The sequence below is a fragment of the Astatotilapia calliptera genome, chromosome 11, assembly GCF_964374335.1.
Source record: "Astatotilapia calliptera chromosome 11, fAstCal68.1, whole genome shotgun sequence".
NCBI classification, from domain to species: Eukaryota; Metazoa; Chordata; class Actinopteri; order Cichliformes; family Cichlidae; genus Astatotilapia; species Astatotilapia calliptera.
In genome coordinates this window covers 7,928,635-7,945,696 of record NC_137432.1, presented here as the reverse complement: position 1 = coordinate 7,945,696, position 17,062 = coordinate 7,928,635, and the positions used below count along the sequence as shown (strand labels likewise).

The 17,062-nt window shown below is 41.3% G+C and overlaps 1 protein-coding gene across 2 annotated transcripts in view; it reads left to right on the top strand.

Annotated features, from left to right (window-relative positions):
* Nucleotides 1–17,062, top strand: part of vps13b (vacuolar protein sorting 13 homolog B) — a 301,375-nt gene that overhangs the window by 176,824 nt on the left and 107,489 nt on the right. The window lies entirely within an intron of this gene.

Genomic DNA, 17,062 nt, shown 5'->3' with positions numbered 1-17,062 from the left:
TTCACACAGTGTGCAGTGCTGAAATGTTTGCTGTTTGTTTTGGTACAAGTTAGTACAGCTAATGGGATGTATCTGCTCAGTTTCCGTGGCAACTTTGCATAGATTTATTTTGTTGACATGTTGGCTATGTTGTTATCTTGTCAGATGATAAATGATGTCTTTGTGGGCATGGAAAATAATCTGGAGTTTTTCTCTGTTTTTCACCCGAAAAACCATTTAGACCAGCCATGCAATTTCAGCCCATACTGGCCAGTAATGTTTTACCTCTAGTAGTTAGAGGACTGGTGGCTCTGTGGCTGCAGTGCCCACATTTGCTCACAGACACCAGATTCCATCGCACGATGCTCCACCCTAACCCAGGCAGACATGGACACACACACACAGACGTGGACATACTGCATGCTGTCAAAGGGGGGGCACATACAGTCACAGAGGCGATCACCTTCTGCATGACTTCCCACCCAGATGTGCAGGGTACACAAATATATAGGCATACTATGTGACAAACACTAGCAGCAGGCATGGTATGTTTGTATGCTGCAAACACACCCACATCCAGTTGTCTTCTAACTTCTGCAGACAGAAGCCAAGAGCCACCACTTCCCTCTCTTCAGCAAAACCCAGGAATTACATTCCTAACCAGGCATTATCTTCACCACCTTCACTGTTCACATCTGCCCTCCAATTTAGAATGATCACACTTATGAGTCACATGATTGATAACCCTGAGATCAAAGACTTGTTGACATAATATTGCGATTTATCTGTGCCGAATCCTACTGCGTGTGCTCCCCCAGGTTGCATAGAGAAAGTCATAGGGAGAGTCTATAATCATGCAAACCAAAGTGTGTTTACAATCTCTAACAAACTGTGGCTATAGGAAGAAATATGTCTGTGAGTCCCAGTAGCCATTTGCTGCAATTCTGTTTAAAGTCTACCACTAATCACATCTGTTGTCACAATTGAATGACTGATCTAAGTAGCTATGCTGTTATTGTCTACTGTACTTGAAATGATTGCCTCACAATGTCTAAAACCAAGATTTACTGTAATGCCACCCTAGGAGACGAGACGTGAGAAGAGAGAAGAGTGCGAGCTAAAATAGTGAAACTGTGTAAACATCTTGATGGAGCTTATCTTGATGTTTTACTTAAGCTCCAACACACTTCAGTGCCTTTCAGCTTCTCCGCGTTCACAGCACGGTGTGCATTTAGCATTTACGCAGAGATGGAAAAACAAACGCGTTTGACTGGAATGCTGTTAAGCTAAGTTGATAGCCACCACCAGGCTGATTTGGCAGCAATTAACACCATTTAATTTGATCGTGTGATGTTTTTCTCCCCCCCCCCGAAGGAGTCGACCCCCAGCAGTTTGTAGACCAAGCTGGAGTTATGACGGGGCTGCAGGCTTCCCGTCTTTCGCCCTCTTCATCTTTAGCTACAAGGCCGCTGTCAATTTACACAGCTGTAATCATTTTCCTGTCTTGAAAAGGCCGTCTTTTTCCAAGTACGAGCACCAGCCCGGGGAATGTCCAGCACACTTTCAACCCTCACTTTGTTGTGGTTTGTGTCTCTGTAAAATTTCATATCTTTCACTCCCTGCTCCCATTTTTCTCTCTTTCTATCTTTCACTCCCCTTTTTCCACTGAGATGTTTTTTAGAACTCAGGGAACATAGTATTGAAAGGTTCTTCTATGCTGGGGAACAGCTTTGAAATACCAAGATAATTTGTCTTTTAACATAATATTAAATTAAAAAAACAAATTAAGTATATTCATATTTTAAATTATATACATTTTTGATAAAGCCATTAAACATGCATGGCACTCATTATCCTTTGTTGTAGATGAAAACAAAAATGAAAAACATACATGATTATTTGGCAAATCTGAAAGGGCAACCAGACATCCCTGACTGAAAGAGGGCTAATCTTTAAAGTCTCACTATGGCTACACATGGCTTTCATTTGTGTTTTTATGACTCATTTTTTACTTTGAGAATATAGAAAGAGACAAAGAAGCTCTCCTCATTTATCAGTGACAGGAAAACGCTTAATATTTGCTCCTTGTTGTTGTTAAATGAAACTTTTAAAATTTTGCACCGAAGCAATTTAAATATTATTTGCCTTCTCCATTTGTGTGTCTGCACATCTCATGTGTTTGAGACTTAAAATATCCTGCGTATTTCCCACCACCCCCACATCTCGAGGACACAGCTCTAGATTCCATCACATATTCATTTACCTCATGCTCTTTCCAAAGGAGAGTTATGAAGCATCCAGCTGCCACATTTTTTTTTGTTTGTTTGTTTTGATCTGTGCAGACGCTCGTGTTTCTACAGTAACGGCAGGGAAAGCTGTGCGTGAGCGGTGATACAGAATCTAGTTAGCATGATGTGGCTGTATCAATGGACATGATGTACTCCTGTCTCTTTTTCTTCCACACGGAGTTTCCAGAACATGACATTTCTTCATGCTACCGTCTTCTGCTGAATGTCTCTCTTTTCCCTTGTGTTTCTATGTGTATTTGTTATTTCCTTCCTGTCTTCCGTTTTCTCTCGGTTGCTTCGGTGTTGGTTAAAATGGTCCCACTCCCAGTCACTTGTGGTCAGTAACCCAGCTCCTTATTGCTGTTGAATGGCTGCCTGGTTAAAGCCACATATATGTCCTAATAAGTGGTTGTGATGGGGATCTCCCCTCCACAGATAAACTCAGCCCAGTGAAGCCAGGATGTTGCCTGTTACTAATAAAATTCCCTGGCAGAACATTATATGCACCCATCTCCCACAGTAGCATCCTTTCCATGGATGGGAGTGTGTGAATAAAGTGATAAAGGAATACAAGTTGCCAAAGAGGGAAAAAAAGGTTTTACAATTCCAAGATATTTTGTGTATGTCCTATAATAAAGAGCGATTTCACTCACTGCTCTGGATATTTGTTCACTCAGTTGTAGAAGCAGAAGTAGCGATTCTGTTTCTCCTTGGAGGTGTAAAAATGTAGCGTATGAGTATATGACCGCTTATAGGCCTTCAGTACAACAGCTCTGTTCAAAGGTGCAAACCTGTCACAGCGTCAGCAGCCACCTCAGTAAATTCAGCGAGGTTCATATGCTGCTGGTGCTGCGCTAGCAGAAGGATTATTTTTATGTATTCTAATCTCGTCCTCACGTTGGGTTAAAACATTGACCGATCTTCTCAGGTGTCTCCATGACAGCTGCAGCTCACCAACTTTCTTTTCTTTTCATAAAAAAGTAATTCTTTTTCGATGCTCTCAGCTGGTCTCCTTCTTTCTTGTCTTCCTCCTCATCTGTCTTTTGCTCATAAAACCCAACATTCCCAGTAAATGATTCATTAGATGCTTCAGCGCACACTTGCCTCATCACTCACTTTAGTCGGCTGCCAAGTGCCCCATTTCCCCGTTTGTTTACACCAGCGAAAAGTGCTCCAGCTTTGCTTCGCTGCTGCAGCGGAGAGGAGCTTCTCAGGCCACACACAGTGACACCCAGGACCTACTCTTATATACACTAAGTTCATTTAAAAACTCCCTGGCTGCTGCGGAGGTTTAATGATGAACTCTGTTCAGAAGCTACGATGGCAGTAATCGTAATATCTCGCCAGAATAAGAGGACTCTTTATCATGATTCTTTTAGACACCTCCATTGACCTACCTAAACAATCAGGTGCTTTCATAAGAGGCGACCTTTTATGCACCTAAATTCTGTTGCTGTTTAAGGAAGCTTAGGTATAATTAGTCCCTGCTGTTAAAGTTTATCTCTACACAGAGCACGATTTTAGAATGTAAAAACGGTGTCTGGGGATTGCCCAGCCAGACGTGACCATGTGAATCAAAGTTCTCTTTGATCTATTTTCATCTTTAGTTTTAGGATTTAAAAATATACTGGATCATCTTTTCCTAGTATACACTCTTCACTCCTATTTTTTTTTTTTTGAAAAATTTCAGTATGTTATTAACACTAAACTGTGGGCAAAAGCCAAACCAACTCACTAAATCTCTTTAATTGCACTGGTCTTTTTTTTGGGCTAAGTAGCTGTTTTGATGTTTTAGTTAGTTCATGTGTGTATATTGATGTCATTGCTGCTTCTTTTATGACTGGTTTAAATACATGTTTTTATACCAATTCCTTTTGATACTCCGTGATTATCTGCATTCTGTTATAATGCATTAAATGCGGACGATCAATCATTATGGTGTACTTCAGTAATCAATAGTGGTCAGTCTAGGCTGTTATCGACGTAAAAGGGAAATGCCACTGATCCGTGTGAGCATGCTGAACTGCAGCCAACCAACAGAAGATTCTTACAGCAGATCCACCCTGCAGGCAAACGTATGTGAAGTGGCTGATGGTGTGAAACAACAGCACTGGTGTTCTGTTTGGGCCTTAAAGGCAGAGGAATGAGACAGTGTAATTGAAATTGTTAGACATGAAACTTTCTTGGTTAACGCTAAATCATGTAGCTCCATTTTGTTCTTTGATCTCTTTTCTGCACTCTTACTTCAGATATACATCTATTCGCTCTCTTTCTCTCTTCTCAAGAAAAAAAAAAGATAAAATAAGCGGGGATTGGAGGGTCAGCCAGAATAAACATTTTTTTTGTCATTCCGGCAAATGAAACACCTGGTGCTGGTAAATGCAGAGGACATATTTCACATTGCCTTGACGTTTAGAATTAATGCAGCATCAAATTGTTTTAAAAATGGGGACAGACACTACCTAGAGTAAATCATACGCCCCCTTTTATTAAAGTTCGCCTCAGAATTTATGCTTTGAATCTGACAGGATAGCCTGCATAGAGTCGACAAATGAGACTTGGGAGTAGGATGAGGGTCTCACGCCGAAACAGTTCTCAGACAACATGTTGTAATGTGAACAGGAAGTTTAGATTCAGCCACTGAAGCTGCAGCTTTTTCTCGATTATTTCCCCCCATTTTCTTTTTTGCTTTTAGATAATTATTTCTCAGTATTTGCTGTTGCAACTGGGGTCATGGAAGAATTTCTCTAACTCTCAGACGCTATCACAAACACATCAGATACACATAGTTGATATGATGAAAAGGAAGAAAATTCTGTTTGCCTGTAAAACTGTAAATGAGATGGGAAGATTTGCTTTGTGTTTGCAGAGCTGATGTTTTGAACGTAGAGCAGAGGACACTAGATTTGACGCACTGGGTTTGATTCTTGATCTGTGATTCAGAGTAGCTGATCACTGTGTTCAAGCATCAAACTATGATGGTGATCGTTGACTTAAGGGTTTACTCCACAGTGTCACAGCTGACGACCAGAAATCCTTTTTCTGTCCAACAATAGGCGATTGAACAGATTATTGCAAAGAAAAGTAATGTAAATGCTTATTAAAGTACAGGATTTTTAACCTATATACCTCTTTCTGTCCCCGCAGATCTATTGACTATGTCATTGATAAGCTTTTGACGACAGCATTGCACTTTGTTTAGCTGGCAGCGTCTTGCCTATGAGCAGGGAGCTGTATACAGCATCTTGTGTGCTGTGTTGTGGTGTCTGCTGACTTCTGTGTACAGCCTGTGGTTCATTCCATAAATATCTGTGGCCTCTGTGATGTTATTCTCAGGCCCTCCACTCTGTGAGAAGATTGTACCACAACACTTGTATTCGTCGGCCTGCAGTTAGAGGTTTAGGGAGATTAGGAGGGAGAAAACCCCAGCCTGGGCCCAGCTATACATTTTTTATGGCCATTTATGCATATGACTCCAATGTAGTGTGCAAAAAAGGGGAGAAGATAGAGAGAAGGGAGTATTAGGACTCACCACAAGGGAATCAAACAAGTAAACCACAACTTATTTTCCTCCTCTTTTTTGGCACAGTGAGATAGTGATGCTGGCCCGTTTGCCTTAGGAACAAACGGGCCAACACTTTGGTCTTAATAAAGTTTGAACAGCTATCCAGTCAATTTGTTGTAGAATTGTTCCAATGGGATACATTGTTATTATTTTGGGTAAAGTTGCCAAAACTGTCCCTTTAGTCTATAATCCATGTATTTGTTTCCTGAACTGCTTATGCATCTTATTCAGATTAAGCTAATTTTAAACATGTTACTTTTTAAATCAAAGGGTTCAGCATTTACCAGAAACAAAATCTCAACTCTGGGAACAAGATATCTGAGGATAAGTAAGATGTGTTTCTGCAGGGTTTGAATTAAACAAAAAAGAATATAATATAAACTCCTTAGAAAGAGTAAATGCTAAAAGTGTGCAGTGTATGTCACTGTACTTCCCCAAACACCCAAAATGAGCTCATTAAACCCTTCCATTTTATTTTTCATTTTAAAGCTGAAATAGCCATACAGATACAGCGCGGATCATTTTTTCCTCTCATCTGTCTGCATCTTTGTGTTGGAAGCAACATGGATTTCTGCATGCTTTGTTCAGTGGCACTGAAGGTGACAGACCTTAATGCAGAGCTTCCCGGAAACTGTTCATGTGTTTTGGCATATTGCTGTCAGTCAGCTCGGGATGCATGCTGACAGAGGCAAGAGGGATCATGCCTCAGCTGTCCTTCACTCATAAAGGGCCTGATCCAGGGGTTGACCGCATGACCACAGGGATCCAACCTCAGTGATTGTGTGTGTGTGTGTGTGCGAATGGCTCATCCTGAAGCAGGATATTAGGGTTCTAAGAATACACCCTGCCTCGGAAGCTCTGTGCTCAACTGCAGCGTGCGATATACACATTCTAGCTCTGGTGTGTGTGTGTGTGCCTGAAAATGTGCATTTGCAGTCAAACCCCAGCCTTGTGCATAATTGTGTTTTAGTTCCTTTTCTGCCTGCTCATGACATGTTGATGTTCTAGCATCCTGCGTGGTTGGTTTGAAGCTGTCATTTTAATGACAATGAGACTCAGACTGGCCAGTCACACAGCAGTAGCAGGGGCCAGGTGGACTATCAGGGGAATAGAAATACAGTATTGACAGTCAGTGTGTCTCTACTTTGTCTAGTTTCTTTTTCCTCCATAAAATTAACACAGAAATAGCTGAACTTGAGCCATGTGTCGAGATACACAAAGAGGTTTCACAAAGTGCATTTGGAGGACGAGTTATAGCCCCTTTTTTCTTATAGCAGTGAAGCTACATGTAGCTGTAGTGTTGTTACAATTATCAGTAGTTTACTTCCATAATAGAATAGTTTCTGAAATCCACTTTTATAATTGTGGTGCTCATTAGGTTTACAACATAATGTGGCCACCAGATTGTAAACATTTACACACATTTGCTTTTTTCTAATGATTCACCCATGTATATCTGCACACGTGTATGTGTGTGGTCAGTAGTCTCCCGCCAAAGTTATCAATGGGCTACATAGTCGAACATCACACCAGAGCAGAACTAACTGAAGTACAACAGAGGGGAAAAAAAGAAGTCGACCTCGAGAAGGAAGGAATGTGCAGATGCTTTCAAATGTCCATGTGTGAAGCCACAAGCTCTGCTGCGGCTCTGGGAAGCCAGTAAGAAACCAGTGGCATAATTGCCTAATGCTTGTGTAACAAGAGGCACATTACAACCCCAGGAGGCCCAGCTAGACTTGAAAGAACAAGAAGCTGGCACTAAAGTGGGCTTAGATTTGTCTTCCTCCTCCCAGTCTTTACCAGTTTTTAAAGTCCTTACTGCTTGGAATAGTTTATTTTAATGTATATAATGTAAACTAATGTGTTTAATTACTCCCCCTACAACTCTATTTTCACTTTGATTTTAGAAGGAGAACATTTCTTTTTAAATAAACAAATTCAGTGTTTTATGTGGTCCTGAGTTATGTTCATGTGTGCATGTGTGTATATATCTATATCTCTCTCTATATATAGATATAGATATATTCCCAGCATATGAACACAGGTCTTTAGCTTAACGATCTGTTTCACTTAGAGAGGCCATTGAGTTATTATGAATGTTTACATACATCAGTTGTGTTCTGCATGAATCAGATATCAGACACAGTAGATTAGATTCCCGAGGCTGTCGTGGACACTTTGCTGTGCGTATTTGGTTGAACTCGCCCCAGAATTTGTTCATGGGATCAAAATGGGCCAGTTTTACAGCTAGTTGCGTTGTGTGTGAGAACGTCAGTCATGTTACTTTAGCTGCAGGTTTGAAGGAAATGTGAAGCCACATTATAGACAACTTTGGTGTGTGGTCCCCTGTCTTCCCTCTATAACTTACCACACACCCGTGTACACACACACACATGCACAACAGCCCTCCAATCAGCACCCCACCCATGTCAATTTATCATCGCACTGCTCTTGTTACGCACATGTTACCGGGGCAAAAATTATTAACTGAAGCAAATATGCTTTGCTCCATATTTTTATGCTGAAATGAAATGTCCAACTGTTGGCAAAGCCTCCCTTTCATTCCTCTGTAATGAAGATGAGCCAGTGTTTAAAGCAATCTTGTCCTCCCTTGATTTGTATTCCATCTCCTCTTCTTAAATCTAAGCAGGGATTTTAAGAGTGGTTTTTTGTTTTGTTTTTTTGTTTTTTTCAGGTCTCGCATTATCTGCAGTCAGTAATGGGCTGGTATTGTTAGTTTTTAAAAGCTGCAAAATAGTTTTTAAGCAGAAGAAGGTTTTTTTTGAAGGATGATATCAGCTGGAGATATTCAGCTATACATATGTATCTGTATCTACACAGACACACACATATTTGAAACACAAAAACATCCAATACACAAATTTGCCAAGTCATCTCAAATAGCATTTATTGAAGCTTTTCCTTCTTCTCCTTAGTCTCTCCTTTTCCTCTGCACTGTTCTTGCTGCAGCATTCCATATATCCTCCCCCTTCCCCATTATTTCTTCCCATGTGCTTCTCTCTCCTCTAATCTCCCACTTCTCTGCAGGATGTTGTTGAACATTTTCTACATTTGCCCTCGTCTGTTCCTCACTTTCCACTTTACTTCTTGTTGCGCCCTCTCGTCTGTCTCTTTCTGGTCAGCTCACAGGATGCTTTAGAGCATTTCCTGCCACCAGGGCGACAGGAAAGAGGCACAGTGAACCTCTGTTTGATGTGCCATCTCCTTTAATTCTTTACACCTGGACTTCTTTTCTGCACAGATTTTCTGCTCAACAGAAGCACTACTTGTTCCACTCCTTCCTTCCTTCCTTCCTAAACCATCTCTCACTCCATTTTTTCATTCTCTCCCCGCAGCCTCTGACTGCACAGCATGCTATTTGTCCAATATGTTTTTCAGATATCCATGGAGTCACAGGGGGCTGTTGTGTTAGCATCAGATCTTTTTCATCTCTCAATTCCCCGTTTTTTTGTTGTTGTTTTTTTAAAAAAAGCAGCCCTGTCCAGTTACTAGCTTGACTCAGACACTGCTTAAGATCTACTTTGCATGTTTTTGATTGTAATCTCCCCCTCTCTGCTACTTTTTTTATTATTACTATGTGTTTCTTTTCCCGTTGTTTTTTTCCCCCCTATTCAACGTTCTCTGTGCCTGCAGCTGTTTAGGATGTCGGCATGGCAGTCAGAAGCTTTGGCATTGTGTTGTTTGAATGCCATATTTTCACAGCACTGCCTGTTTAGAGTTGTGGTTTGTCAGGAGCCTGGCCTGCAGGGGCCACTTCCTTCTCACTGTTCTGGAGTCACTGTACCAAAACACTGACTGGCAAGAGAGGAGAGGGGAGAGTGAAGGAGGCTATTAAAAGACAAAAAAGTGACTTTGTTGGGAACTGTGTAAAGAAAACATGTGAAACATGTTTTCAAACAAGAAGAACTGAAAGACTGAACAGAGATGAGATGTTGCAGGTTTTTCTATTCATTCTGTGCTTGTATGAGTTAAATATTTCTACTCAGTCTGTTTATCACACAACAGTTTCATCTTTTTTTCCCATCCTTTTGGGTTTTTTTCCCCCATTTTGTGTTTCTCACGTCGTGCGTGTTCTTCGTCCTGGAACAAGGTCTTTGCCACCAAACAGACAGAAACGACTCATCTCGTGCTGATTCTTAGAGAACACTGTCACTGCACATGTACAGTATGGTGGGTCCAGATGCGAATGATTGAACACAGCCTTTATTATAGTTCTGTGGAACGCTATTTCAGCACTCTGTTAGTTGATACAGGGGATCCCAGCAATACTTAACCTAGTAACACCTTGACTTTCCCTACACTGACAACTCAAAATGACTCAAAAAGTCCAGGAGTACTCTCCCCTTGTGTGATTCCCTCAGTTAGCGAGGGAAAAGGGGAAATCTCCCATATAGAAATGTCACTTTGTGTAAATACTCTTGGAGGTCTGGATGAATTTGAGATCCGCTTCAGAATTATAAACATTGGCTCCACAGTCATTCGCAGAGGAGGAAGAATTAGCTGATGTAGGAAGCATGTGTGCCCCAGATTATTGTAATTATTTTATGCTGTTTTTCCTTGCTGACATAAAAGTATTTGGATACTATCTCACGAGAAAGCAGTTGCAGTGTTGCAGTCCTGGGCAGCACCAGAGGCTTTTAAGCTGCTCTCGTATTCTCAAAGTCCGAGCCGTCTCTCCTTTAAGCTTGCGATTTAGACATACGTTTTTAATTCCTTTATGTGTGGCGCTTCCAGCAGCAAGTTGTTGTATTTTGTTTCATTCTGTCTTTTGTTTGCTGGAAAGAAATTTGAATTAGAACAAAATGTTGTTTAAGGTCGAGGCAAACGTCAGTGAGAAGGACCTACTGTTTTAGTTATCCAATTACATGTTTGTTCAGCCTGTCTGCTTAACCTGTAGCATACGTTAACCTAATCAAATATGGCCATCATTTCCCTGACTTTGTTTAGGAAAGTTTTTGCTCTTTGTCTGAAGAAGGATAGGGCCTTGATATGTAATCTGGCTGCTTTAAACATTTGTCAGAATTCAATAATTGCTGTAAACACAGTGTAATCAACTTCAAAGGCTCTGCCAGAGAGACTCGTTTTCACAGATAAAAATGAGCATCTTCAAAAATACACACAACACAACTGTTTCTGTACTAATGTGAACCAGCTTGGCAATACTGAACCACTTAATCAATATCAAGTGGAAAAAAACAGTAGTGGTTCATGCAGTTGGATCCATAAAATGAGCTTAATTTTACAGCTCCATAAAACACTCTTTTTGCCGGAGCACGACTTCTTTATGTGCAGGAGTAAACTTCGATTTTGGATGCTTATCGTGTGCCTATGTGTCTGAGCGCTGTGCTGTGTAACATTCGTACAGTTTTGTGAGAGACTCCTTGGTTTTCTGTTTCTTGTCTGTGTTGATGGTGTGTGCAGTGGCTGTATGCATACTGAGTATTTCTACTAAGTATGCATCACTGCTTCACCTATTTTACTTACAACTGCACTGGCTTGGGTCCCGAGTCATTCTAAATCCTTTATATATCAAAGGGGTTTCAGACACTTCAGGCTTTGTCAGTCAGACCTACTGAACACACAGGGGTTGCCAGAGACCTGTAGCAAGCTTTGGATCAGGAATCTTCCTCCTTCCGAGTTTTCCAATAATTGGTGTAAAAGTAACACCGAGGTGTGGGCCTGTTTTTCTTTAACTTGATGAAGATGATTGCACGTAAGGCTAAGCCAGATTCTTAACCACCCCTGCCATGTTCTCTGCTGCATCCAGTTATGAATAATCTATTCCGTGCATGTGTTTAGCGATTAATTAGAGATAAGGCCTCTCAAATTAAAATGGTTGTGGGATTACGTCACTTTGAAAATTGCTTGGTGGGGACACAAATCTGGTTTCAATCTGAGTTCTGAGGAAGTAAGCATTCCCTTCACACCTCGGCACCAGGGACCCACTGCTGAAACTCATCCTGACATGTTTTATAAAAGCAGTATTATGTCCATTTTCAGAGCAGAGAGGAAGCATATCAAATCTGTTACTGCTAAGAGAGGAAGTGATTTCACAAGCACTGGCCCATTCAGATTTGTGGGAGAAATCGTAGGGTTGTCCCTTTGTGACACGTAGACTCTCAAACACACACAAATGCAATTATTACCAGCGTCAGCTTCGAGCGTGTATTGCTGGAAAGGATCTGAGATGGACTAATATGCACACAGGTCTGCAGGTTCAGTTGTTGAGGATCCAAGGACCCTTTTCAACTAGATCCTTTGCAGATGTACCTGCTGTAGGATGCAATCCAATAAGAAGTCATTGCCCTTAAAAAGTCACTGAATTACTGTCCCTGTTACCCAGGAATGCTCCGTGCTTGGAGCTAGCAGCAGAAGCGACAGAGGAGCAGAGTTAAAGCTAAACAGACCAGGCAAGCTATGTGTCTGTTTGTGTGTGTGCATGTGTGCATGCGTCCATGCATGCGTGCGTGCAGCCATAACTAAGGCGAAGCAGAACAGGAGCAGTGGGGTTGAGGACGACATCTGTGCATTTCAATAAATGGCCCTTGCAGTGCTATTAGCCAGGACAAACTGCAGAGTACTTTAGACTGAAAGTTTGGAGGTGCATCAAAGTTCTGACTGATGTGTAGCCAAGGATATGCAATAAGTACGTCTTTAAAAAGACTTTTGATATAATGTGTTAATAAATGAGTCAGTATCCACCATGTGACTGTAAAAAACGTATTGAGCTGTATAGTAAATCTTAGAATATAACAAAAGATTAGCAGTTTCATCTGTGCAGTCAGTGAATGTGTGTGTGAATTCCATGAAATGCACATCTGCTGAAGCCAAAAGAAATATCTGTTCAGTCTTAAGGCATGGCTTGTTTTTTGTTTTGTTTTTTCTGCAACATGGAGATCTGATGCAAGAATCCGATTATGAATTACGAGCGTGATGAGCCTATAAATTACACCGGCCAGACTGTCATGTTTAACATGCCATCGTGGAGAGCACATGTTATCCAGTGACTTTTACGCCTAACGCAGACTGTTTATAACATTATAACTTCTCTGACATGTAAACTGCATGGGAGATAAATGACTTCTGTAATTATGATATGTTGAAATCAAAGTGCAAACACTGACTTTTAGTATACACCATGTCATTGTAAACAGAGGCCCGTCTTCAGTAGTGCTTTCTCTTAACGTCTTACCATCGCGTACCGCTGTCATGAGGGTGGTTTGAGCTCGAACTAAGCCCAGCTTGTATTGTATATAGAAGTAATAGTTTCCTCCTAAGATCTTGTGTAAATATGATATAATTGGTCGAGTATGAGTGTCTTTAAAGTGCAATCAACGTAATGAATAACATGCTTCTGTTGGGAGTAGCAGGGGAGATGAGTAATGCTGCTGGGCTAAAATAAAAAAGAATAGATTGAGTTTTTGTCATGGAAGTTTGTCAGTACATCAAAGCCAATACACAATTCAGGAAAGCAGCAATTTCTGTTTATTGTGTACTGTGCCAGTGAGAAAAAAAATCAATCAACTAAAGATTGGATTTGTTGTACTTGGCTAAAAAGTAAGTATTTTGTTATTGCCAACTGTGACAAATTAGGTGCATTGTTTTGGTTTTGTTGTCTTGGATATTTTGTTTCTCGCGACTGTGTTCGACTCCTTTTGAAAAAGCTCCAGTCATCAAAAATCATTTTAGTAGCAGTGTCATTAAAGTCCTTCGGTGACTGCGTCTTAGATTCTGCTGACTTGCTTTATTCCACAACATCATTTTCCCCTCGTGCTCTGAGAGCTACTCGGCATTCTTGTTCGGAGCCTTAATTACTATAATTGGTAGATGCAAATTAAGAGCAATTGGACTTGACTGGGGTCATAAATCCACACCTCAGAAGTTGCCGAATTTCTGGCAATTCAGAGCAGACCACCGTAGGCAGGGGTGCTTAACTTACTAAGTAATTGCTGGTTTCATGAATCATAATGCTTATGAATTCCCCCTCGGCACACACACAAGCCCAGTGGGACTCCGCTTAAAGCCGATGGGAGTCGTGGCAAGCTGATTGTGGAGCTCGGCAGCTCTCCACGACAGAAATACCACGGAGGAGCTGCTGGGTGCTAATGGTGTTTGACCGATAACATTTGGAGGCAGGGAGAGAGATGATCAAAACCTCAACTGAACACTTGCCTTTTTTTTAATAATTCATGGATGAGTGATAGTATTCGTGCTGGTGTCAGAAAAACAGTTTGCCTCTTGGATGTTACTTTAGCGTTTGGAAGAGTGGTTAAGCCCAAGTGAAAAAACACACCGAAGCATGCAGTGTTTCTATTTCATGTGTAGCATGTGTTCCTTCACTTTAAATATACTGCTCAAAACCTAGTACTTGGAAAACTTGTGAACATCTGTTTACAAGCCTAATTTAGCTTGACTTTGCCGAATTAAGCTTGAGATCTCAATGAAATTTCTACTCAGTATGTATGTTTTATCAGGAGAGCAGAAGCAGGGCCCCATCTCTCTCAGCACACACACCCATATTCCTATTTACATATAAACCTGCCTCTGTTGAGCATGGAAGTAGACATGTATTGCATGTGATTGTTGGGGAAATGGAGTGAAACACAGGTCTGGGGTTGAGGGTTCAGATTGCGGGTTTCAGAGTGACGAGATCCAGAAGCCAGTGACGCTTGGTATTACCCCGGTGCTTCCTGGCCCTCTGGCCCTGGGCCAGGGATGGGAATTGGGAATCTGTAGCTAGGGGTTGAGAGAGGAAGGTGAGAGACCGTTCAAAGCCATGGGCCACGATGCACCCTGCCCCAAAGGATCCTGGGCAAGAGGCTTCAGCGCAGCCCACAGCTCCCAAATTCCTAGCATTGGGCCATGAGCCTGAACCAGATCCCACTGTGGTTTGTTTTACAACCTTGAACCACAGCTGGCCTTCAAGCCCTCACTATGGTAATTCTACTTTTGCTCTTTTTCAGCAATCTTTTTACTTATTCACCCCTTTGCTTAACGATTCTTCATCCCTATAGCACTATATGTATGTATTTTACTTTTTTTCTTACAACCCACTTTCTCGTCTCGTGCAAGCTTACATCAAAGTCATCAAAGTTTATCAGTATATACGTTACATAACGTGCATAATAACCGTTTTTATATAGTTGCCGGTAAAATTATTTCATGAATCCCATTGCCAAATCTGCTTCACGTTAAGCACTCTGTCCTCCCACACGTCCACTTAACACAAATCATGACCGATGTTCCGCCCAGCACATGCATAGACCCAAAGAATGCTAAACAGAGGAACAGAAAATGCACTTAATCGCCCATTTTTATTAATTTATCCGAGTATCTCCTGTAAAAAGCATTTGGAACATCGTTTTCTTCTTCTTCTCAGTGATGAAGTATCAGTGAACATCTTATTCCAAGTCCTGCATTTTGGATACTAAACACTGCCATGGCTTTGCTATTTTGTCTGCTGTTTCCCACTGAAGGGCTTGCATTGGGTGGAGGGTTTGATTTTGGGCCATAATAAAGTTGGACCGGGGCCTTCATATTTCAGCTCTGATGCAAAATCGGCCCAGTGGCTTTTTGGACTCAAATTGGGTTTAAATAGTGTCAGAAGAGGGAGAGATGTTTTTTAAAATAATAGCCATGAACGCTGTGAAACAGAACATGCTTATTGCAGAGCTTTTGATCCATTTTTATAAATAGCAGAATTTTGTCGTAAAAAATAATGTTTCTGTGGTCTTTTCCTGCAATTAAAATAAGGTTGGCCGAGGAACAAGGGCAAAACTAAGTACTTGTGCTTGAGAAAAATGCCCCTCCCCTCCATGCCTTCCTCCCTCTCTCTTCCCTGCCCTCCTCATCTGTGAAAGCATGTCATTTATGACTTGTTATTTTCATTTTCCTCTAGATTTTCTGTGTGGTAGTGGCAAGCAGATGTCTGATAATGGGATGTGAGACAGAGCAGAAGGGTGTGTTCCACCTGCCTCTCTCTGCACGCTTTCAGTCGGTCCGTTATACTGTGGGCAGAGTGAATGTCATGCTTTCCCAAAGCATTCCCCGACTCCTCTTGGCCAAGCAGTGTGGTCTTCACATTACCAATCAAATATGTCAAACCACCAGTGTTTTCCCCCCACATGTACAACAAGAAAATCTGGCTTCAATTATTATTGCACCCCAAGGGGAACTTCCAAAATTCCTCCCCTCCTCATTTGTCAGAAATGAAGCTCTCTCGTTTCCTGCGATTTGCTGAAATATGTCTTTTGATATTAAATCACACCGGTTTCCACTGGCTGCATGACCAAGACAAATGTTTATCATATTTATTTATGTCACTGAAGATGACCCTGCAGCTCGGCGATGTAGAGGCTTGGCTGCAGACGCTCATGTTATGTTGATTATGAGTAAGAGTCTCCTAAATAAGCTAACGTTAGGAGATAATTTGGAAAGCATATGAGGTAACTGTGGTTTTCTTTAATGTGAAAAATACAGTTTAGGCACGGGGAGGGTGATGGAGGTACTGTTACAAAAACCCTAATGAATCTAGACTGACACATCCCACCCAAATGTTACAGAGCCCTTGGTTTGATTTATATTATACTTTGTTGATAAATGTGGTTCCAAATGTTGATTAAGGATCTGTTTCACTTGTTTGTATGTCAACAAATCCAAGTAAATCCAGTTATACACCTCTGATCTCCCATTGCCATTGTTTTTGTACTTGGTGCTTATTGTCATAACATCACGCTCTGGTAGAGACCTTTCCAGAGCCGCTAAGCAGGGGAAACGCTATATGAAAATTGCCATTGACGTTGCCGAAACAAATAAAACTACTCATGCTGCTGCTACATCTGTAGCCATTTTAAGCTCTTATTTATACCATTTAAGCTCTCATTTGAATTCACCAGCACAAATAAACATATCATAATGAACCAAAAGCCCTGATGTCATATACAGATGTTGAATTTTGATTATTCCTTTTGCCTCATGAATTCGTCAGGATCTTGTCTCTCAAAGGCAAAATAGATGACATCACTTTTTCTTGGCGCTGACGGGACAGTCTTTGCTCACTTGACTGTAGCAGTTTGACTACAAACACAGCGCTGCCCACTCCTGACATATCTCTACATCTCCTCTACCACATTACAGTTGGTGTACACTGTACAAGCCTGTGTTTCTGGAGACGGAAACAGCAGGCCAAAGGCAGTAAGAGCCACTCTCC